Genomic DNA, 9,803 nt, shown 5'->3' on the forward strand with positions numbered 1-9,803 from the left:
TGCAGTTTGGAGACAGAAGATGGTAGAGGAGAAGAAGAACATACCTCCCAGCAGCTTCTTAGCACCAGACTTACAAAGAGGAAAGTTTGCTCCTCAGTAAGGTAGGTAACTCACTGAAACTTAATACTGGATTGTAAAAGAAATGATAGAGACACAGAAAATAAAAAATGTCAAGCATAAGATAAATATCAATTTATTATAATATAAATATAAAATTTCAAGCATAAGAAATAATAGGTTAGAGACATGCCAGTTTGACTGGCTGCACATGTAGCAACAGTGGCTGAGGGGAGGGGAGAGCAGAGACAGAGACAAGACAGTGCAATTAGTGAATAAAGAAGAAATTTTAAAACAATGGTTGGGAAAATCTGTGAATTAGAGGAAGGCTGATCTTAATGGTCACAGTGTCAGTGAAAGAAGTGCTTCAGTGAAAACCAAACAAAATTTGTTTGGCCCAGGGTCAGACAGTTTGGTGAGAACCAGGATCCCTAGTGTGGGGATTTCTCCCATTTTAAGTATAGTTTTGGTTATCACTCTTTGTTTTCTTAAATATTAACGTTTTAAAGCTTTTTCAAATATAATTTCTTTGTATCTTTTATTTTTTGCATTTTTCTAATTTGTAAGATTTTGTGTGTGCATATGGGTGGGTATGCTCTCACTGCATGAATAGATTAAAAATATCTATATATCTATGAGTCTATTTACCTATATGTACCAATATATTCATATAATTTTCTTTTCACTTTAGTTGCTTTCTTCTGCACCTGTTTATTATTTAGCCTTGATTTTATTTAGGTGGGAGTGTAACTATACGTGGGATTGAGTTATTTTGACATTATATGTGTTTGTATATTTATACCTTGGTTTTTGTTCCTCTTATTGCCCCTTCTTCACTCTCTTCTCCCACTAATAGGCAAATTTTCTTGCTTCCTTTTCCTCTCTTTAATTTTTTAATTAATTTTAGTTAAGTTTTTGTTCCTCCTTCTTTTCAGCTTACATCTACTATCTATCTCCTGCCTCTCCTCTGTTCACTTTTTTAAGTATTTCAAACTTTCTCTTGCTTCCTACCTGTTTTTTGTTCATGGAAGAAATTATAATCCCACTAAATAAAATGATTACATAGTTTGTATAATTCCAAATTAATTCAGTTGTTGTCATTGTTAATACAGTGGATGACATAGTACACACCTAATGACTGATCAAGTTTAATTTTTTATTGCTGGTATCAGTGTTAAATGTTGACCTGACCCCACCATTCCTATATAGGTAAAAATTAATTTTATATAAGTCAAAGTAGACAATGGCCATTTATCTTAAGGCTGTGTATCTGTTGCAACATTAGTACTATTTCTGGCTCCCTTCTTCCTCTTAAGTAGGCCTGAAAAGTTATTGGGATATTTCAAGTTCACAGAGGAGAAATCCTGCTGCCAATTAATACTAATAGCACAGCCAAGTAATAGCAAATCTCATCTTACATATGATATAGCCCCACTTGAGCCTTAACATTACCTCCATACATGGAATTGGGGAAAGGAAAACCTCAAACCAAAAATCAGGTCCCAAGGAGACACAGCCCTGGACATCTACTCATATGTCAGAAATAGAAGTCTTAGAACAAAAAACAATAACTGCACACAAAAGGACACATGTATAGATCTAGAACTGTAGAGTTTCTCTTATGAGTTTATAATGTCCTTCTGTGTTACTAGTACTTCATAGATTGGGGGGTGCCCAAAGATAGCAATAAGGGAGTGAGGAAAGCATAGAAGTTCAATGGATTACACAAAAGGGAATAAAGGGAAGGGAGGGGAATGGGGATAGGAAAGACAGAATGAGTTGGACATAACTTCCCTAAGTTCATATGTGAATACACAACTACTGAAACTCCGCATCATGTCCAACCACTCAAATGGGATCCTAATTAGAATAAGTTATATTCCATGTATGTATAATGTCAAAATACACTCTACTATCATGTATACCTAAAAAGAACAATAACAACAAAACAGCGTGTATAAAGAGAAAGGGGCATCTACCTCAATTGATGTACAAGTCCAAGATCTCTGAAAACATAAGGAAACAAACAAATCTCTGCCCTCAATTCACAATTAACAAACAAAGCATCCCACGGATATGGAAGTAGATGAAATTCCAGAGAAAGATTATAAAAATCTCCTAAAGTGCTCAGTGAACTAAAAGAAGATCTAAGGAATAAGTTAAGAGAGCAAATACAGGAGATGAAAGACCATTTTAATAAAGAAATAGAAATAGTGAAAGGAAACCTATCAGAACTCCAGGAAATAAAAGACACAATGGATCAAATTAAAAATTCATTTGAAAGCATCACCAACAGATTAGGCTATGTAGAAAATAGAACTTCAGGTCTCAAATACAGAAAGTCAGACCTTGAAGACAGGCTATATGAACTTGAATACTCAGGCAATAAAGGGAAAAATAAAAGAACATGATCAGAATATGTAAGATCTGTGGGATTACATCAAGAGAACAAGTCTTGGAGTCACTTGGTTAGAAGAGAATATGGAGGTAAAGGCTAAAGGCAAACATCTTCAATGAGAAAATAACAGAAAACTTTCCCCATATCAGAAATGAGATAGAAATTCATATATAGGAAATATACAGGAACCCAAATAGATAAGATCAGAAGAGAAACTCTCTAAGAGACATCATAATAAAATGCATAACATAGAAAATAAGGAATGAATATTAAAAAGGGCATGAGAAAAAAGGTCATTTTTAGAGGCAAATCAATAATGCTCCCTTTTGACTTCTTATCTCACAACCTAAAATCACAGAGAGCCTGGAATGAGATAGTCCAAGCTCTAAAAGAAAACAAATGCCAGCCAAGATTGCAATATGAAGCACAGCTCTCTTTCAAAAGTGATGAGGAAGTAAAAATATTCCAAGACAAGGATAAACTAAAAGAATTTATAACCATCAAGCCAGAACTACAAAGAATAGTTAAAGATAAAACTGCACAGGGATAACTCCCCCCACCACCAAATATTCCAAATCTCCCGTATAGGTGAAGATCCCTAGAAGGGCAATCAACAAAATGAAAATCAGAACAGAATTAAATATAGCAAACAAACCAAATGGCAGGAAACTACAAACACATATCCATAACAACACTGAATGCAAATGGTCTCAACTCCCCATTTAAATGATATGGATTAGTTAATAGATGAAAAAAACAAGATCCAACTACATTCTGTTTGCAAGAGATTCATCTTGCTTTCGTTAGCTTTTTCATTGCTGTAACCAAAAAAACCTGACAAGAACAATTTTAAAGGAGGAAAAGTTTATTTGGAGTTCACTGTTTCAGAGGTCTCAGTCCATAGATGGCCAGCTCCTTTGCTCTGGGCTCAATGGGAGGCAGAACATCATGGCGGAAGAGTGTTGTGGAGGAACATAGGTCAGGACATGGCACCAAGAAGCAGAGAGAGAGAGAGAGAGAGAAAGAGAGAGAGAAAGAGAAAGAGAGACAGAGACAGAGAGAGACAGAGACAGAGAGACAGAGAGAGAGTGAGAGAGAGAGAGAGACTGCAGACCAAGAACAAACTATACCCCAAAGTCATGAACCCAATGACCCACCTCCTATATCCTACCTGACAATAGCTACCACTTAGTTAATCTCTATCAGGAGATTAATGCACAAATTAGGTTAAGACTCTCATAACCCAATCATTTTACCTCTAAACACTTTTGCATTGTTTCATACATTAGATTTTGGGGGACACCTCTTATCTAACCATAACACATAGGCAAAGACATCCACAGGCTAAAGGCAAAAGGATGGAAAAAATATTTCACACAAACAGAGTCTAAAAACAAGTAGAAGGAGCTATTCTCATATCTGAGTAGGCAGATTTGGGGCAAAAATTAAACAGAAGAGAAAAAGAAGGGTACTATACCCTGCGAATGGTATACTACTTTTTGATAGTAGATTTATATGCCACAAATATCAGTGCATCTAATTATGTTTTTAAAAAATTTCTTGACCTTAAATCCCAGATATACCCTATTATAATAATACTCAGTGATTTCAACACACACGTCTCATACCAGGTCATCCAAACATAAAATCAATAAAGGTATTTTCAACCTAAATAATCCTACAAATCAAATGGACATTTATAGAATATTTCACTCAAAAACTTCTGAATTTACCTTCTCAGCAGCTCATGAAATCTTTTCTAAAATAGAATTTGAGGACACAATGTGTTTGCAAATGAAATAAAATTGATATAATTCCATGCATTCTATCAGACAATAATGGAATGGAACTAGAAATCAACAGCAGGAAAAAATAAGAAAAAAAACACAAACACATGGATATTGAACAATATACTTTTACCTGAAGAATATGTCATAGAAGAAATCAAGAAATTCTTAGAAACAAATGAGAACAGAGATACAACAAATCAAAACCTGACGGACAGTATAAAAGAAGTTCTAAGAAGAAATTTTATAGCATCAAGTGATTACATTAAAAAAATAGAAAGTTCCAAAATAAATAAGCTTATATTACACCTCAAGGCCTTAGAAAAGAAAAAAAAAAAACTTATTCCAAACTCAGTAGAAGAAAGGAAATATTTAAGATCACAGTTGAAATGAATGAAATTGAGAATAAAAGAAACAATTCATAGGATAAATGCAACAAAGTGTTTGTTCTTTGAAGAGATAAATTACATGATAAACCCTTAGCCAAAGTGACCCAAAAGCAAGAGAGAGAAGACCCAAATTAAAAAATTAGAGATGAAAAAGAAGATATCACAACAGACATTTTCAAAATCCAGAGGATCATTAGAAACTTTTGAAAATTTATACTCTAATAAACTGGAAAATTTAGAAGACATTGATGAATTTCTGGACACAAATGCCCTGCCCAAATTGAACCAAGAAAATATTAGAAAACCTAAGCAGGCCAAAATCAAGCAATGAAATTGAAATAGCAATTCAAATCCTTCCAACAAATAAAAGGACCAGATGGATTCTCAGATGAGTTCTGACAGACCTTTAAAGATGAACAAACACCAGGATTTCTCAAATTATTTCATGAAATTGAAAGGGAGGAAACACTCTCCTGTACATTCTAAGAAGTTTGTGTAACCCTGATACCTAAGCCAGGCAACTGTACACATCAAGGAAAGAAAACTATAGACCAAAATTCTTGATGAATGTAGATAAAAATTTCTCAATAAAATATTAGCAAACTATATTCAAATACACACAATGAAGATAATACAACATGATCCAATTCATTTAATCCCAGCAATGCAAGGTTGGTTCAACATTCACAAATAAATAAATGTGGTTCACTACTTAAATACAATTAAGGAAAAGAACCATATGACCATTTCAGTAGCTGAAGAAAAGTCCTTCAACAAAATACATCACCCATTAATATTTTAAAAATGCAGTTTAGGAATAGACTTTTTTCGGTGCTTTGTTAAAAGATTATAAGAAGAAATTAATTTAGTTCCTCTCTTGTATACTTTTAGTTTCAAGTAATTCTTTTGAGCTATCATATTTAAGAGGTTATGCTAAGCGTTGGGTTGGATTCCTATTTTTGGTATGTTTAGGAAGTTTCTTCCTGATGATTATGGATTACTTTGGATATATTTTGAATTATTTATTGATCTTAATTTTTAGTTTTCTCTAACATAGCATAATGTCTTTGTTTTCCTGTTCTTTTTGTTGGGTTTATAAGCTGTGTTTAGAAAGATGCTTTGACCTTTAGTCTTCAATAAGTTTTGTCATTTTACACATGAATATTCTGATCTCAATATGTATTATAGAATAAAAATTTTATTGTTTCTGAGTCAGAAAAAAAACACTAGAGAAATTAGGGATAGAAGAAATTTGCTTCAACATTGTAAAGGCTCTGTATGACAAATCCAAACCAAACATCATACCCAATGGAGAAAAACTGAAAGCATTTCCTCGGGAGAGAGAGGCTGTCCACTCCCACCACTTCCATTCAATATAGTTCTTGAAACTGTAGCTAGAACAATCAGGCAAGAGAAGGTGATTCAAGAAATACAAATGGGAAAAGAAGAAGTCAGATGATTTCTGTTTGCTGATGAAATTATCCTATATCCAGAAGATTCAAAAACTCCACCAGAAGACTTTTAGAGTTGATAAATGAACTTAGCAAAGTAGCAGGATAAAAGATCGACACTCAAAAATCAATAGCTTTCTGATCCCTCAATATACTGCTGAGAAATAAGTCAGGAAAACCATCACTTTCAAAATACCTTAAAAAACAAAAAACTTGGGAATTAATCTAACCAAGGAGGTGAAAGATCTTGGCAATAAAAATTACAGAACACTGAAGAAAGAAATTGAAGATCTTAGAAGTTGGAGAGATGTCCCATTTTCCTAAAAAGGCAGAATTAATATTTTTAAAATGGTCATTCTACCAAAAACAATATACAGATTCAATGCAGTCCCCATCAAAATACCCATGACATTCTTCACAGAACTAGAAAAAAAGCAGTCCTTAAGTTCATTTGGAAGAATAAGGGAGTCAGATTAGTCAATGCAATACTGAACAAGAAGAGTGATACCAGAGGCATAAAAATACCTGATCTCAAATCATAACACAGAACTATAGTACTGAAAACATCATGGTATTGTCATCAAAATAGAAATGAAGTTCTACGGAATAAATATAAAACACAGAGACAAACCTACATACCTAGAGCCATCTGATACTTAACAAAGGTGCCAAAAACATGTTAGAGAAAAGATAGTCTTTTTAAAAATGATGCTGGGAAAATGGTTATCTATACATAGAAGAATGAAACCAGTTTCCTATCCCTTACCTTTTACAAAAGTCAAACCAAAGTGGGGATCAAACCTAGGAATTTGACCAGAAACCTTGCAACTGTTAGAAGAAAACACAGGGTCAACACTTCATCACATAGGTGCCGACACTGACTTGCTTAACAACATCCCCAAAGTGCAAGAAATAAAACCAAGAATCAATAAGTGTGATGCCATTGAATTAAAAATCTTCTGCACAGCAAAGGAAATGATTAAAAGCATAAAGAGAGAATCTACAGAATGGAAGAGGATCTTTGCCAGCTGCTCCTCTGATAGGAGATTAATATCCAGAATATGTAAAGAACTCAAATAACACCAAAAAAGCTCCTCACTAAACAGACAAAAGAACAAAACAGATACTTCTTAAAAGAAGAAAGACAAATGGTCAACAAACATGAAAAAAATTCAGCATCTCTAGAAATCAGGGAAAGGCAAATTGAAACTACACTGCAATTTTACCTCATTCCAGTCAGAATGGTAATCATCAAGAATGCAGATAATAAGTGCTGGTAAGGATGTGGATAAAAAGGTACACTCATACGTTGTTGATGGAACTACAAATTATTACCAATACTTTGGAAAGCAGTATACAGAGATTTCTAAAAAAAAAAAAAAAAAAAAGGAATGAACCACCATAGGATCCAGCTATCCCGCTACTTGGTATCTATCCAAAAGAACTAAAATCAGCATACTATAGTGATATAGTTACATCAATGTTTATAGCAGCACAACAGCCAAATTATAGAATCAGTCCAGATGCCCATCAACAGATGAATGGACAAAGATGTGGTATGCATAAACAATGGGGTTTTACTCAGCCGTAAAGAAGAATGAAATTACAGCATTTACTGGTATATGGATGGAAAGAAGTGAAATAAGCCAGATTCAGAAAATCAAAGGTCAAATGTTTCCTCTCACATGTCAAATGTTTCCAGATGCCCATCAACAGATGAATGGATAAAGATGTGATATGTGTACACAATGGAGTTTTACTCAGCCATCAAGAAGAATGATATTATAGTATTTACTAGTATATGGATGGAAATAAGTGAAATAAGTCAGACTCAGAAAATAAAGGTTAAATGTTTCGTCTCACATATGGAAGCTAAAGAAAAATAAGGAGAAAAATGCAGGAACTGGGGTCTCATGAAGAAAGAAAGGTGATCTACAGAGGAAGGGGATTTGTGGGGAGGAAGAGGAAATGTGGAATGAATTTAACAAAATTATGTCATACACATACATAACTATACCATAGAGAATTTCACCTGTATGTATGTATAGAAAGTATAAATCAAAATCAAATAAATGAGTAAAGAATGATAAGTAGAAGAAAGAGAATAGGAGACAAGAGGGGAGGGAAATGTGGGGCAACAGGGATTGAAATCAAATTGCATGCATTTATGCTATTATCAAAATAAACTCAATTACAACTATAAAACTCTAATTTTTAAAAGTATCTAAAAAGAGAAAATGAAAATGGCCACCAAATATATGAAGAAATACAGTACAATTTAGACATGGGAGATGCATTAGTATACAAAATAGTCCATCATTCCTGTCTTCATGGCTTCTACCAAACTAGCCATGCTAATTGGACAATCACAAGAAAAAGTAAAAACCAAACCAAGTGGTTTACCAAAGGATGCCTGGAAACATAATTTCCATGTGTATCTTATTGCCTGAAAGAAAAGATGGCTGAAGAACCAAGAGAATAGTAAATTTTCCTCCAATTTGGTCAGATAGACTCTGGGATTATGGAAACACACAATGATAAGGTAGGTCTTCACCTCCCAAGATTACTTACCATTCTGACAGATATCAGTAGATTAATAAGATGAGGGATAAATGGGAAAGTTTGGGTACTTTATTTGGAGTATACCTTGTTAACCTCAGGAGGTAGGCTGACTTCCAGATGGGTTCACCTGCCCTGTTAAGAAACAAGGGTAGGTATATGAGTGTGTGTGTGTGTGTGTGGGTGGGTGTGTGTGTGTGTGTGTGTGTGCATGTGTGTGCATATATGTACATGCACACAAATATGAGTGCTCAGATGGCATTAAGTATGGTAATACATGAAAATATGAAAGGCTAAAATTTTAGTATAATACTAACAATAAAGATGACGATGGTGTACCAGGCATACATTAAGTACCTTGGAAATACTAATTCACTGACTTTATCTTTTGTGATTCATATGAAAGCCTTTATTGTAGGATCTTGCATTTATAAATTCACATGGGTATTTATTTAATATTTAATACTATTAGGTATGTACCATCTCCCTTCTAGTCACAGTTTCCATCTTTGGATTCATCACACTCTAAGGTAACAATAGCTTGTATTCATTGTTTGTACTAATTGTCAGGTGCCTGTGCACTCTGAATATCATTTAATCTTCAGCAACAATTCCGAGGCCACAGTCTTTTATCCTGTTTTTTGATAGATGGTGAAACTGCAGCTTGGAGGATTTAAGTTATTTCTCAAGTTTAAATGGCTAGCAAGGGGCATTATACTTGCCCTCTTATCACTGACAAAGGGCATAAAGATTTGACATGACTCTTGAGAATAAGAATTAAGGAGCAAATGGTATTTCTAAAGCTGCATCTGAAAGAAAGCACTTATCATTTCTAGGGTTTCAAGAGGACAATGAGTAATGTTGGTTCACCTCTGCAGTGCTCTTTCACAGCACAAAACAATGCGTCATCAGAGTCAAAAATCTATGGTTGTCCTCAAGATGATGAAGACTCATAGGTTCTGAAAATGTTTGCACTTACTTTTCAAGCCCATTTTTGTTTCCCAAACGTTATGCTCATTCCAAAAATCATGCGCAGCAACCTGCATGCTGAAATAATGCTAATGCTAAACCTTGGATGTTGAACACAGGAACTTAGTGCATAAGTTAACATTAGCTGGATTAGCCCTTACAAGGAACGTAATCAGTTAGTTGTTTTGATTTG

Source organism: Sciurus carolinensis, chromosome 8 (genome assembly GCF_902686445.1).
Source record: "Sciurus carolinensis chromosome 8, mSciCar1.2, whole genome shotgun sequence".
NCBI lineage: Eukaryota > Metazoa > Chordata > Mammalia > Rodentia > Sciuridae > Sciurus > Sciurus carolinensis.